At 45.4% G+C, this 15,596-nt stretch overlaps 1 protein-coding gene across 1 annotated transcript in view; it reads right to left on the minus strand.

Moving 5' to 3' along the window:
• LOC310685618 (uncharacterized protein) overlaps positions 1–14,885 on the minus strand; it is an 850,221-nt gene extending 835,336 nt beyond the window's left edge. The window contains exon 1 of the mRNA XM_083458358.1: positions 14,447–14,885. The gene's annotated coding sequence lies outside the window, so the exon portion shown is untranslated. The remainder of the gene's footprint in view (positions 1–14,446) is intronic.
• Positions 14,886–15,596: the final 711 nt, after the last annotated feature.

Here is a 15,596-nt window from a genome sequence, read left to right on the forward strand (position 1 = left end):
GTGTGACAGCTAATCAAAGCCGCCCTGTTGGTCACGATAACCTGTTGTTTGCTTTACGTTTGGTCCAGGGCTGGGCCCAAGCATTGTAGAGCTTTGGACAGAGACTGCTCTGAAATGGCCTGTTTTGGCCATTCATTCGATGGGTGGCACACAAAACATAGGACTGCTCTATGTCCAGAATTGCCCAGATGTCACCGGGATTTCAAAGGTGGAATGTGGCACTTTGTCCTGGATCTTTGGTAAGTCAATTGAAAAATTGTGGTTTTTTGGCATTTTTGTTATAAAACAAAACTCAACTACAGTGGTACCTTGGATTACATACGCTTCAGGTTACAGACTCCGCTAACCCAGAAATAGTGCTTCAGGTTAAGAACTTTGCTTCAGGATGAGAACAGAAATCATGCTCCGGTGGTGCGGCGGCAGCAGGAGGCTCCATTAGCTAAAGTGGTGCTTCAGGTTAAGAACAGTTTCAGGTTAAGAACGGACCTCCGGAACAAATTAAGTACTTAACCTGAGGTACCACTGTACAGTGGTACCTCGGGTTACATACGCTTCAGGTTACAGACTCCGCTAACCCAGAAATAGTGCTTCAGGTTAAGAACTTTGCTTCAGGGTGAGAACAGAAATCGTGCTTTGGCGGTGCGGCAGCAGCAGGAGGCTCCATTAGCTAAAGTGGTGCTTCAGGTTAAGAACAGTTTCAGGTTAAGAACGGACCTCCGGAACGAATTAAGTACTTAACCCGAGGTACCACTGTATTTGGGAGTCTTAAAACTACCCTGATACCATCATGAGCACAAATCATTATGAATGCACAATAATAAGGGTATCTGGACAGTTTTGTGGTTAATGAACGTGTGGTCCAAACACTTTTTATTCCAACCTGGATTGAGCAATGCATGTAGCAAATTGGTTGTCCAAGCAGCAGATCAGAAATCCTAACTCCATTCCTTCCCGCTGCTACAGACTCGGGCTGCCATACATCCTGATTGTCCATGACATGTCCTGGAATTCTCCCTCCAAAATGGCATCCTGGATTATTTTTTGAACATCAGGCAAATGTCCTGGAAAACCGGCAATGGAGGTTAAATCTTGCCCAATATGCCTAAAACAGCTCCAAAACTCAAAACCTTTCTGAAGAAAGCTCAACAACTTTGAGGTGTGTCTTTAAAAAGCTCAACAACTTTCGGGGTGTCCTGGTTTTTACTTTTTGAAATATGGCAGCCCTACAAAACAAAACTCTCCTGAAAGACCACAGGAGGGGGTGGGGAGTAATTTATTTCTGAAATTTTAAGGAGGCAGCTGCCGATTTACCTTTATGAATCTTGCAAGGTAGACAAAGGTTTCCCATTTCTTCTCTGCTTTTCCAACTTAACAAAAACGCTGTGCTGCTCACAGGCCTCTCAGTTGCACTTCCTGGAACGTTTTGGGAGCAACGCCATCATCTCACGTGGCACTGAGTCGCTCTCAAGATGTTCAAAGCAATGTGGCCATGCAGTGTGCCACAGCTTCCTGCCAGCCAAACTTCCTGGTGGGACCCAGTAAGATCAGTATCAGCCCCCTCCCAAAACTTTCAGAAAACAGGGTTTAAATCCCAGTGAACTTGGCGGGTACAGTGGTACCCCGCAAGACAAATGCCTTGGAAGACGAAAGGGTTTTTCATTTTCTGAGGTGCTTCGCAAGACGGATTTTTCTAAGGGCTTGCTTCGCTAAACGAAACAGCCCTGCCTCTCCTGTCATGGCGACGGTCGCACGCTCGCTTCCCCGCTCCTCCGGCTCCCTCCCACCTTCCTGCTGACGGCTCCTCCGGCTCCCTCCCACCTTCTGGCCGACCTTCCGACCTTCCGGCTGCCTCGCGCTGCTGCCCACCGTCCTCGCACGCTCCCCTCAGGAGCCGTTGCTGCCAGCAGCCAGCGTTGCAGCCGGAGTCGCGCTCCTGAGCCCCGCCGCCCCCCAGCAGCCACGTCGCGCGGTGTTCACAAGGCGCGGGTGAGTCCAAGGACCGGCTGCGGCAGCTGCCCTGCTTCTCCCCACCCCTCCCCACCGTGGTGCTTCGCAAGACGAAAAAACTCGCTCTACGAAAAAACTCGCAGAACGAATTAATTTCGTCTTGCGAGGCACCACTGTATTTGAACCCTGGTCTCTCAGCTTTATTAACCATGAACTCATACCCTCCAACATTTTTCAGGTGAAGATAGGGACGTCCCATTCCATAATGATAATTTTACTATTTATACCCCACACATCTTATTGGGTTGCCCCAGGTTTGATGTGTCAAATACTGTACTCAGGTTCGGGGAAGGTACAAGATTCAGGGTTCATAGCACAAAACAAGGTACAAAACTTCAGCACCGGTTTGGAAGTGATCCCAAATTTCGGGGTTCGTAGTCAATAAAGCTTGATGTCTTAACGTTTCTCTGAAAGGGTTTTTTTGGGGGTGGGTGGGAGGGGGGATATTGCTATTGCTTACTAGGGTTTTATAAAGCTCACTGGGTGATCTTTGGTGAAACAGTGTCTTTCAGCCTACCCTGCATTGCAGAGCAATCTCACTTTAAACTTGATGGAATGAAGGAAAAAGCTAGGAAGTCCCCTTCCTCTGCGTGTGTCTTTCTGATGGCAAGTTTGTTCCAGGGTGTGCCTTTTGCTGCATGATTATTCAGCAGAAATTAAAAATTCCATCTCAGCTACATTATCTTCTGAATTTCCAACTAATCTTGGGAGGGGAAATTCTAAATTAACTAATAACCTTTTCTCTCTTTTTTTCTTTTTGTGCCAAAGAATGTAAAGCAAGGGCGGTGTCAAAGTCAGGGTGTTACTGAAAGGTGGGGTGGCAGGGTACAGGATAATCCTTCATTTATATAGCACTTTTCACACACACATATATATAGCACTTTTCACATTGGCATTGTCATCCGCTTTAAAGAAGAGAGAGAATAAAAGTGTTAAGACAAGATTTAGACCCATCGAACCTCTCCACAAACAAATCAGAATGAATGTCAATTAAACAGCAAATGTTGTTTTGTACTGAGTTGAATAGGATCCAAAATGCAGCAGTCTGATTGGTCCTAGAACAATAGGATCCAAAATGCAGCAGTCTGATTGGTCCTAGAACAATAGGATTCAGAATGCAGCAGTCTGATTGGTCCTAGAACAATGCAGCAGTATGATTGGTCCACAGGGGCCACCCAATCCAGCTTCAGCTGGAAGTGAATCCGCAACTTGATTGGCCTACAGGAGAATCCCAGAATTAGCCAATCACGTGCAGCCCATTGTGTAAATAATGTATATAAAGCATATATTTTGGGGGAACTTTCATTCCTCACTACTATGAGTTGAATAAAGAGCATGAAATCCACACTCGACTCAGTTGTCTAATCTTCCTGCAAGCAAATCAGGATGAATGTTCAAAAAGCAGGTCATCCTGATGTACCCTGAGTGTAATGTCTAAGATTGTATCTAGGTGTGAATAATTGGGGCAGAAAGAGAGAGAGCCCAGCCTGAGGTCTTAAATGCCCCTAGAACCAGGATTTAATAATTTCCTCTACAATGGATTAAATGGTTCAGAGGGTTGAGATACTTTGTGGGGAAAACTGTAGAATGCCCCAACACGTCCCTCCAAAATAGACTTATGATTCCGCAGGCCTGTTCCTCAATATTTGATCAAGTGTTCCCAGGTTGATTCCTGATGCTCACTAATGTCAGCCCCAGTTATTCTTGTGCCCAGCAAAACAAGTCTCTTCTTCATGCATAAGTCACTGACAGTTAAGGCAGAGGGAATGCAAGAGACACGGAGTGAATGAACGAAATTAAAAGCACATTAAAAATGTGTTTGTATTAATCAAACCAGAAAGAAATAATATGGTGTGGAGGAAACTGGAAAAACCCGCAAGGGGACAATTTAGTAAATAAAAGTAACAAAGGGCAGCTTTGTAGAGCCAGTAATTTCATTCTCGATAACCAAGGAGCGTAACATGCAACTAGCATGGAAGCCAAGTCAGCTTAACAGAAAACCAGGGAGCAGTTTAATCACTTCAAAGGTCATGATTAAAGGTAAAGGACCCCTGCATGGTTAAGTCTAGTCAAAGGCAACTCTGGGGTTGCGGCGCTCATCTTCCTTTCAGGGAAGGAGGGAGCCGGCGTTTGTCCGCAGAAAGCTTTCCAGGTCATGTGGCCGGCATGACCAAACTGCTTCTGGTGCAATGGCACACTGTGATGGAAACCAGAGCGCACAGAAACGCCGTTCACCTTCCCGCCACAGAGGTACCTATTTATCTACTTGCACTGGTGTGATTTCGAACTGCTAGGTTTGCAGCAACTGGGACAGAGCAATGGGAGCCCACTGCTTCGTGGGGATTTGAACCGCTGACCTTCTGATCGGCAAGTCCAAGAGGCTCAGTGGCTTAGACCACAGCAAAGGTCGTGCCACATACAGACTGACGTAGCAATCAGACCTCTGGGAATTGTAGTTCAGAGAGGGAGACTGGGGACCTCCAACAGACATTTTCAGCAATCTCACCAAATGACAACTTCCAGTGTAGCTCCGTTGGTTAGAGCGTGATGCTGATAGCACCAAGGTTGCAGGTTTTATCCCCATATGGGACAGTTGAATATCCCTACATTGCTACATATCCCTGCATTGCAGGGGGTGGACTTGATGATCCTCAGGGTCCCTTCCAGCGCTTTGATTCTATGAATTCTCCAACCTCGCCAAGCCCATTTTCCAGGTAGGACTACTCAAATATACAAAGGCCAAATCTAAACAAAGCTAAGGGGGACGCGGGTGGCGCTGTGGGTTAAAGCCTTAGTGCCTAGGGCTTGCCGATCGCATGGTCGGCGGTTCGAATCCCCACGGCAGGGTGCGCTCCCGCTGTTCGGTCCCAGCGCCTGCCAACCTAGCAGTTCGAAAGCACCCCTGGGTGCAAGTAGATAAATAGGGACCGCTTACTAACGGGAAGGTAAACGGCGTTTCCGTGTGCGGCTCTGGCTCGCCAGAGCAGCGATGTCACGCTGGCCACGTGACCCGGAAGTGTCTCCGGACAGCGCTGGCCCCCGGCCTCTTGAGTGAGATGGGCGCACAACCCTAGAGTCGGACACGACTGGCCCGTACGGGCAGGGGTACCTTTACCTTTACCTTTAAGAGAGAACACCAGGAATTTTGGGGAGGAAACTGATATCGCTAAACTGATACAAGACAGCTACAGATTTGTAGAATAGATATTCCTTCATTCAGACAGACACAAATCCACTGAGGTCAGGATTGGCTACCCCAGGAATTGGATAGATTACCACTAATTAATCTGCTGAGGGTAATCCTAACTCTGTCTACTGAGAAATCAATTCTATTGAATTGATGCTGCTCACTTTCAGGTAAATGGGGTGAATATGGCAGACTGAAAAACCTATCTGGATTCAGAAACTCTAGTACAGTGGTACCTTGGTTGTTGAACTTAATCCGTTCCGGGAGTCTGTTTGAATTCCGGAACGGTTCTAAACCAAGGCACGTCTTCTGATTGGCTGCAGGAGCTTTCTGCAGCCAATCGGAAGCCACAGAAGCCGCATCAGACATTCGGCTTCCAAAAAACGTTCCCAAACCGGAACACTCACTTCCGGGTTTGTGGCATTTGGGAGCCAAAATGTCTGAGAGCCAAGGCGTTCAACAACCAAGGTCTGACTGTATTTAACATCTTGGCTCCACCAGATTCCCGGTCCTGCCACTTTCCAATCGACACATTGGGGCTCGACATCAGCAGCAGGCAGGCTGCTGCATTCCTCCTTTTCTAAAAGTGTTGATTATCAACCAAATGTTTGGAGAGCTAGTCCTTTTACCACACTGGTACAATTCAGACTGCTCGTATTTATATCACCAAGAATTTAGTAGCTCATTGCTTCCTTGTGCCACCGTCTAAGACTCTGGAAGAGGTCTGGGTGGGGCTCAGGCCAGTTTGTCAACGTGTCCCTGAATTTGCTTTTCGAAAGGAACATCTAGTTCAGCAGCTCTGGGGCACCAGGCTACCTTCCCAGATGCGAAGCATCAGAGACCCAAGACTGATTACAAAGTACAACCTTAATAGAGGAAACACAGATGAATTGCCCAAAGAGTCCAAAGTCTAAAGATTCCTCGGCTTGACTGCATGGGAGACCACAAACCTCTGGGTGCAGCTTGGTGTAAAAGGAATGAGAAACAGCTTCCCTTCTGTAAGAATAAGACAGAAGCTTTAAGGCCAATTCATATACTACAATCAATTGCAGAATCAAATGGACACACTGTAATACACACTTTTCTAAAGGTAAGCCCCACTGGTCACCTAAAAGTATGCCCTACACAGACTTAGGGCAGTGCATTTGGGGAATTCATTAACATATCTGCTTAAAGGTAAAAAGGTAAAGGATCCCTGAACGGTTAAGTCCAGTCAAAGGCGACTATGGGGTTGCAGCGCTCATCTCGCTTTCAGGCCAAGGGAGCCAGCATTTGTCCACAGATAACTTTCCAGGTCATGTGGTCAGCATGACTAAACTGCTTCTGGCTCAACAGAACACCGTAAGGGAAAACAGAGCACATGGAAACACTATTTACCCTCCTGCCACAGTGGTACCTATTTATCTACTTGCACTGGCATGCTTTTGAACTGCTAGGTTGGTAGAAGCTGGGGCAGAGCAACGGGAGCTCACCCTGTCATGGGGATTCGAACTACTGACCTTCCAACTGGCAAGCCCAAGGGGCTCAGTGGTTTAGACAAGAGTGCCACCCGTGTCCCATTGATCACCTAAAAGTATGTCCTACACAGACTTAGGGCAATGCATTAACATATCTGGTTAAAACAATTGGTTAGGTAGGTAATGTGTTTTTTGTTTCAGTGTTTACTGCCTCATTGAGCAAAGATCATTGCTGGAAAAGGGCTATTAAATGATTACATTATTTCATCCAGTCTACAGTAGATTCTGTGCCCCGACAGTATTGTCCCAGGTCAGATGAAAAGCGAGCCCCTGAACTGCTAACAGAAGGGAGCGATCTTATTTATCACATTTGCATCCGCTCCATCCTCCAAACTTAGGGTGATACTGGATTAACTTCGCAAGAACCTCTGGGTCCAAAAGAGATGCTGACCCACCCACAGCCATACAATAAGCTTTATGGCTGAGCTTGTATTTAAGGGAAATCTGGAAAGTCCAGCTCTCCATCACTCTTGCTTTCCTTTCATTCATTCATTCGTATTCACTGGTTTAGAGTTCTCATGATCAGCTGGAGAAGCGCCAGATCTGGACGAATACCTCTGGCGCAAAACTTTTGAGAGCGGAAACAGTCTTGAAAGCGAGATTGTGTATAACCACCCTGATAGCATCATGAACACAAATCATCACGATTGCATGATAATAAGGATATCTGGACAGTTTTGTGGTTAATTAATGTGTGGTCCAAACACTTTTTATTCCAACCTGGATTGAGCGATGCATGTAGCAAAGTGGTTGTCCAAGCAGCAGATCAGAAATCCTAACTCCATTCCTTCCCACTGCTACGAACTAGGGCTGTCATACGCCCTGATTGTCCAGGACATGGTGTGGAATTCTCCCCCCAAAATAGCATCCTGGATTACAGTACTTCTTGGAAATCAGGCAAATGTCCCAGAAAACAGACAACGGGGATTAAATTGTGCCAAAAATGCCAAAAACAGCTACAGAACTCAAAATTCTCGTAGCTTTTGCTCAACAACTTCCGGGGTGTCCTGGTTTTTACTTGGCACCCTACAAAACAAAACTCTCCTGAAAGAACACAGGAGGGAGTAAGGAGCAATTTCCTTCTGAAATCTTAAGGAGGCAGCCGCTCATTTACTTTTATAATTCTTACAAGGTAGACAAAGGTTTCTCATTTCTTCCCTGCTTTTCTAACTTAACAAAAATGCTGTGCTGCTCACAGGCCTCTCAGTTGCACTTCCTGGAACATTTTGGGAGCAACGCCATCATCTCACGTGGCACTGAGTCGCTCTCAAGACGTTCAAAGCAATGTGCCCATGCAGTGTGGCACAGCTTCCTGCCAGCCAAACTTCCTGGTGGGACCCAGTAAGATCAGTAACAGCCCCCTCCCAAAACATTCAGAGATCAGACTCTCTTGGCACTAAGGAACCCTTGTTAATTCTATTGGGGAAACACGCACATTTGAGCAGGACTTCTGCAATCAAAATTTCAGGGATGGCTTCATGCTATAAAGCAGGGTTGTTTAACGCGTGGCCCAAGGGCCACATGCGGCCCTCAAGGCCTTTTTCTGGTGGTCCTTGACAACATTGCACACACCCCAAACCCTTGTTTGAGAGCCAGTGTGGTGTAGTGGTTAGGAGCGGTAGTCACGTAATCTGGGTAACCGGGTTCGCGTCTCCGCTCTTCCACATGCAGCTGCTGGGTGACCTTGGGCCAGTCACAGTCTCTCAGCCCCACTCACCTCACAGAGTGTTTGTTGTGGGGGAGGAAGGGAAAGGAGATTGTTAGCCGCTTTGAGACTCCTTAAAGGGAGTGAAAGGCGGGATATCAAATCCAAACTCTTCTTCTTCTTCTTCTTGTGTTGCCTTCCCAAAGCCTATGCATCTGGGTGAGGAAACTTTAAAAGCAGCTGTCAATATAACATTGGGGGGAGGGCGGGGGTGGGTACAAGGGGGGGGGTTGCTTGTAGTTCTGAAAATATGAAACCTAGATTCTTTGTTGCACAACACAGAATCTGTTGAGCTTTCATGCGGCAGAGTGAAACGAAACTTCAAACTGTCCTACAGATTGCCGATAAGATTTTCACCTAATTTCTTTCACACACACACACACAAAACAACCACCACCTACAACTTTGAACCTTGGAGCTTTGTACTCGAACTGGAATCTCTTATTTTAATAGCATGCAATTAAGTAATTTGCACACTATAGATAAAATTGCTCTTAAGGAGATGTAGCTTCGGGAGAAAAAGTCGACGTATGAAAAGCTGGAAACGCTCCCAGAGCAAGCTGGCGATAAAAGTCTGACAAGGCTGTTTTTGTTAATCTCTCATGGCCACGATCCAGCACTCAAACCCATCAAACTTAATGGGCTGGCTTATGCTTGTGCTTAACCGTATGGTGAACTGTGGCTTTTGTATGTGAGAAAGATTTCTAGTTTCTAACTCTCACAATGGATTAGCATTTATTTTAGATGATAGATAGATAGATAGATGATAGATAGTTTAGATAGATAGATTAGATAGATGATAGATAGATAGATTAGATAGATAGATGATATAGATAGATAGATAGATAGATAGATAGATATAGATAGATAGATGATAGATGATAGATGATAGATAGATAGATAGATATGAGATTCTATTCCATCAACGGTGTCTCTGAAAAAGTTTACACATCACTTGGGAAGACAGGCCAACTAATGCCAGTGTACTGAAAGAAGCAAAGATCACCAGTGTCAGAGCATTGATTATTCAACATCCACTTCATTGGACTGGTCATGTTGGGCGGATGCCTGATTATCATCTTCCAAAGCAACTACTCTATTCTGAACCTAAAAATGGACAACGTAATGCCGGTGGTCAACAAAAGAGTTTTAAAGACTCTCTCAAGGCAAATCTTTAAAAATGTAGTATAAACACTGGCAACTGGGAAACAATGGCCTGCGAGCGCTCCAATTGGAGAACAGCCTTTACCAAAGGTGTCATGGACTTTGAAGACACTCGAACTCAGGAGGAAAGGGAGAAATGTGCTAAGAGGAAGGCACACTTGCCAATCCCTCACCATGATCAACTCCTGCCCAGAAACATATGTCCCCACTGTGGAAGGATGTGTGGATCCAGAATTGGCCTCCACAGTCACTTACAGGCTCACTGTTAAAACCGTGTTCATGGAAGACAATCTTACTTGGCTATGAGTGATATGAAGATATGAAACTGCCTTAAGTTATACCGAGACTGGTCAGTGGTTCATCTAGTTCAGTTGTGCCTGCTCTGGCTAGCAACAGCTTACCAGTCTCTTAGGCAGCCATCTTCACCTGTTCTCCCCCTTAGAATATAGTAATTTGGGAACTTGAGAACCAGTTTTGTGGTTCAACCCTAACGGTTAAGATTGTCAGACTCGGACCAGAGAGTCCAGGTTTCAAATTCTCACTCAAATGCAAAGCTCATTGGGATATTCTCAGCCTAATCTCCCTCACAGGGATGTTGCGAAGATAAAATGAAAAGAGTAGGAACTATGTACATCACCACGAGTCCTTGCATTAATGTGGAAGTGGATGTAGTAAATAGACTCTTTAACCGGCCAGACTAATCCACAATCTCTGAAAAACAACATCTTATGCATTGTTTTATCCAATCTTTCCTTTTCCCTTTTACTGTTCCAATCTGAGCATAAAAGTACCTTCGCTCTGCTTACTTATTGCACGATAGCTCTATTAAGCAGATTTTGAGATTCCCCCACCCCGCTCCATTAAAACAGGAACATGTTCGGAAATTACAACCATCTCACTTTCGTTTAAGCTTTTGATTCTACCACCACAAGATTGCATATGCACCACAGATTTAGAGCACTTTCAAAGCATGTCACACACACACACACACACACACACACACCACCACCACCAAATTATTGTGGGAATGATAGCTTGTTACGGGTGCCGGGAACTGTAGCTTGGTATGTGGCAAACTACAGTTCCCAGGATTCGGAGCAGGGTGTATGCTTGAAATGCACTGCAAATGTGTGCATGCAGCCCAACACACACACACACACACACACACACACACACACACACACACACACACTTTAAGATTAACAGATGAAAGCAGGGCAAATAAAATTATAAGCATGCTTCATTCCCTAAGCAGAGTTCCTCATTCAACTAAACTTGTTTTCTGAGAGTGTCCCAGGGTGAAGGAGATCTAGTCCACGAGGGAGTTTCTAGGAAGGCTGATTTCTGCAAAAGAAAGAGATCAAGTGAAAGGGCACCCTGTTGTACGTTGCACAAGGCTCTGTTTGTTTTGGCAGCCTCCCCGGTGTGGGGCAGGCTTTTCGACTCTGGGCAGGCTTTTCACAGCCTTGATTCTAGCAACCGCAATATCAACCTGTTACCAAGTTCGCCTTTCTGCTGACGTGGTTGCTCGGCTGCCCGGCCCGGATGTGAGACTTGCTCTGCCTCTCGACAAGCCCAAGAGGGGCTTCTGCTCACCTGCGGCCGGCAAGGCGGATTCTCAAGTCCTCCCATCAGCTCACGTCAGCTGGAAAGAGCTAGCCAATGCCTTGGAACCAGCCTTGCAGGGAAAAGGAAATCACTCCATGCTCCCCCCGCCCCAATTCCTCATCTGACACATAATTCAACTTACGGGTCTCTAGAGCTGCGGCAGCAAAACAAACTGAGAGCGTAGACCATTTGCAGCCATTGGATTTTAGCCAACACAGTCCTCCCTCCCTGTTCCAGGATGGGGTTTTCCTCTCACTTGGGATGAACAGAACAACAACAACAAAAATACAAAATAAGGCCCAACAAGGAAGTGAAGGGAGGCGTGATGGAAAGCATTTTGCAGCTGCTGTTATTTATAAGGTTCGAGCGGCAGAGATTGGGTTATTGGATTAATCTAGCCAAGCAGATTGGGGTTTTGATTCCACAGCATAGGGATTTCAATTGAATTTTGTCCCATTGACTTGGGGTCTACACACATACAAAAAAGGCTGAGAAAATGCTTAAACAAATAAAAAGTTTTGAAAAATATGTTGAATTTGCCATAGCTCGCTGTTGCCATCTAGTGTCACATTTGTATATTGCACTTTACAACAGACATAAAATGTTTTATTCGCAGCTGTGTAGCTGAGTTCAGAGTCAATGAGACCCAAATCACTTTGAATTAAAACCTCCTATCTAAAACGGCTTGCAGATTCAACACAGGATCCTATGGGATCGTTGGAAGGCTAGGACCCATTAGGATCTTTGGGTTGGTCATAACAATGATGTTTACTCAGAAGCACAGTCCACCACGTTCAGTGGTCCTTGTTCCAAGTAACGGCGCATAGTGTTGTTGCAGCCTTACCCTGGCTGTGTACTCAGTATCCCTTTAAAGCACATCCAAAGCACCTCAGAGAATTGTAGACACTGCAGTTTACCTCTCACATAGCTAAATTCCCAACAACTCTCGAGAAACTATGGAAACTGGAAACGATGCCTTTTGAGGAACGGCTAAGGGAGCTGGGCATGTTTAGCCTGGAGAAGAGGAGGTTAAGGGGTGATATGATAGCCATGTTCAAATATATAAAAGGATGTCACATAGAGGAGGGAGAAAGGTTGTTTTCTGCTGCTCCAGAGAAGCGGACACGGAGCAATGGATCCAAACTACAAGAAAGAAGATTCCATCTAAACATTAGGAAGAACTTCCTGACAGTAAGAGCTGTTCGACAGTGGAATTTGCTGCCAAGGAGTGTGGTGGAGTCTCCTTCTTTGGAGGTCTTTAAGCAGAGGCTTGACAACCATATGTCAGGAGTGCTCTGATGGTGTTTCCTGCTTGGCAGGGGGTTGGACTCGATGGCCCTAGTGGTCTCTTCCAACTCTATGATTCTATGAACTACGGTACCCAGAATTCTTTGAGGGAAGGAACGTGTTTCGAATGTGCTTCAAAAGGTTAGTGTGTACGGCACAACAACTTCTGGACCTTTTTGTGTCTGGCTGCCATACATCACTGGACATTACTGGATTTTTAAAGGCGGAATTGACGTCCAGGGAGAATTTCCAAAAGGCAGTGCTTTGTCTTGCATCTTAGGTTTTTGGGTGTTTTGTTTTAAAAAAAAAACCTCAACAATTTTGGGGTTTGTCTAAAAAAGGCTCCCGGTTTTTACTTTTTAAAATATGGCCACCCTATTTTTGTGTGTGTTTTAGAGAAGATAAAGATTTCAAATGCCATAGTAAAGCTTCTCCAGTGAAGATCTCCCTGTCTCTGGGCAGGGATAGATTTATGTCCTCCTTCTTTTCCCTGATTTTCTTTCTTTTCTTTTTTTTAAAACTATTCCATTGCTCAGTGGCAGAGAAGTTGCTTTGAAGGTGCAGTTCTTTTCATTTCCAGTTAAAAGGCTCATGTAGCAGATGATGCAAAAGGCCTCTGCCTTGTACCCTGTGTTGGTGCTGCCCGCTAGAGCACACATTTCTGGGCTACGTGGACAAAAAAAGCAGCTGACAAGATAAAACCACTTTGTGTCATCCTAAATTCCAAATAAAGTGCTAACAAATAAATAACTGCATTTGCCTTATTTATCTGTATATTTAGAAAGACAGAGATTACCAGCGGCTTCCCAATTCAAAACAAAACAATTAGGGACAATTAGTGACAGCATCCACATGTTTTCTAAACTGAGATAAGGCTTCAAAACTCTCCTATTCAATGGCGTCATCCAGTAAGTACCCAAAATTAAATCCCAAAGGAGTGCATCTTTTTAAAAATTGTTATCCGCTGAGAAAGAACAGTGCACATTCACCCCCTAGTGGCCAAATGCATTTTAGAACATGCATTGTTCTGCCTGCACATTATTATGCAGCTGACGGCGGGAAAAGGAGGGGACCTGTTTAGTTTTCAAAGCGAAAAAGTTTAAACTAAGGAACTAATGTGTTACTGCAACATACTTAATCCCTGCCAACCCGTACCATAAGCTCCATTGTCTGGGTAAGAAAATGGACTGTGTGTGACTTCACCACTCCCCTTTCTGATTTTAAATGCTCAGACTTTAGGACAATGCTTCTCAATCTGTTGGACTACAACTCCCATCATCCCTGACTGCTGGTCCCGCTAGCTAGGGACGATGGGCTTTGTAGTCCCACAACAGCAGGAGACCCAAGTTTGGGAAATGCAGCTTTAGGATGAGTTTCGGACTGAAGTCCTGTCAAAGGCGACTATGGGGTTGTGGTGCTTATCTCACTTTCAGACTGAGGGAGCCGGTGTTTGTCCACAGACAGCTTTCCATGTCATGCTTCTGGAGCAACGGAACACCATGACGGAAACCAGAGCGCATGGAAACACCATTTACCTTCCCGCCACAGCGGTACCTATTTATCTACTTGCACTGGTGTGCTTTCGAACTGCTAGGTTGGCAGGAGCTGGGACAGAGCAACGGGAGTTCACTCTATCAGGCAAATTTGAACTGTCTATATTCTGATCAGCAAGCCCAAGAGGCTCAGTGGTTTAGACCACAGCGCCACCTGCGTCCCACTGACACATTTGGATAGCTCAGCTGGTTAGAGCGTGGAGCTGATAGCGCCAAGGTTGCAGGTTCAATCCCCGTATGGGACACCTGAATATTCCTGCATTGCAGGGGGTTGGACTTGATGATCCTCAGGGTCCCTTCCAACTCTACAATTCTGTGATTCTACATTGCAGAATACACCTGCAAACCCCCAGCCCCCCGTCCAAAATAACCAACAGCACTGAAAGTAGAAAGCTGGTAGCTCTATTGAGCAGCTTACCTTTCTTGGCGGCAGGGGGAGCCTTCATTGCTCCATTGTGCCTGTCAAAGCATTGCTGGGAGCTCTCTCGTTTTCAAATAGGTTAGAAGTTTGCACTGTGGAATATGCTGCTATGTCTAAACTATCAAGGGAAGGCGGAAGGACGGGAAAAAGGTCTTTCCGAAACCACTGCTCTGTATTTACGAATGACTGGCAAAATAATAACCAGCCTCCTTTTGGTATTTCCAAGATCTGCATACTGTTAAAGCTATGTGACAAAACTTGGAAAACAGAATGTTTCTCATAACTATTTACATGCAGCTATGTGTATCTCTTAATTTTCTCTCTCACACACAACCCCGAGTTGTATGAGACAGAAACCTTATTGGAGCTTAAATGTATGCTCTTTGGTATTAAGCTTGCTCTTCAATCCTATTGGACTAGGGGGGAGGCTATTGGGTTGTTTATTATTATTATTATTATTATTATTAGTTAATTTTGTGGTTTTATATCTTGATTTTATTCTGTGAACTGCCCTGAGACCCCCCCAGATATACAGCGGTATATAAATTTAATAAATGAATAGAAGAAGAAGAAGAAGAAGAACTACTTTTGAATTAGTCTCATTGAGTCATATCTAGTTCTGAATAAACATGTTTTAGCCTAGACTGCAAGAGACAAGAGGCCTGAAGCTTCCTACTTCTGCCATGCAGTTCTGATACTTACTGTCCTATTGGAGGGCTGGACTAGGAGGACCTGGGAGAGCAGGGTTTGAATCGCCACTCAGCCATGAAGCTCCCTGGTGGACCTTAGGCTAGCCTACTTTGCAGGGCTGCTGTGAAGATAACGATTGGTGGCAGAGAGAACCATGAAGGCCACCTTGAGCTCCTGGGAGGAAAGTGGGCTAGGAATGTCCTAGAAAATGTAAATGATGTGTGGGGAGAGAAAAGGGGAAGGCAGGGAAAGAGTGTGGAGGAGCTGAGCTCTCTGGAGAAGACTGGTCAGGTTGATTTCCAGAGAGCTAAGGCTGTGCAGGGGACCCCAGGACTCACCCCCTGCCCCCAGGAGACCAAGAGAAAGCAGAGGAATACTACTTAAGGTCTGCACATTTTGTTCACAAAAAACTCCCACCCTCCTCTTTAAACTAGCTAAGTATTTAAAATGCCCACCA

This window comes from Podarcis tiliguerta, assembly GCF_965153285.1.
Source record: "Podarcis tiliguerta genome assembly, chromosome: 9".
Taxonomy (NCBI): Eukaryota; Metazoa; Chordata; class Lepidosauria; order Squamata; family Lacertidae; genus Podarcis; species Podarcis tiliguerta.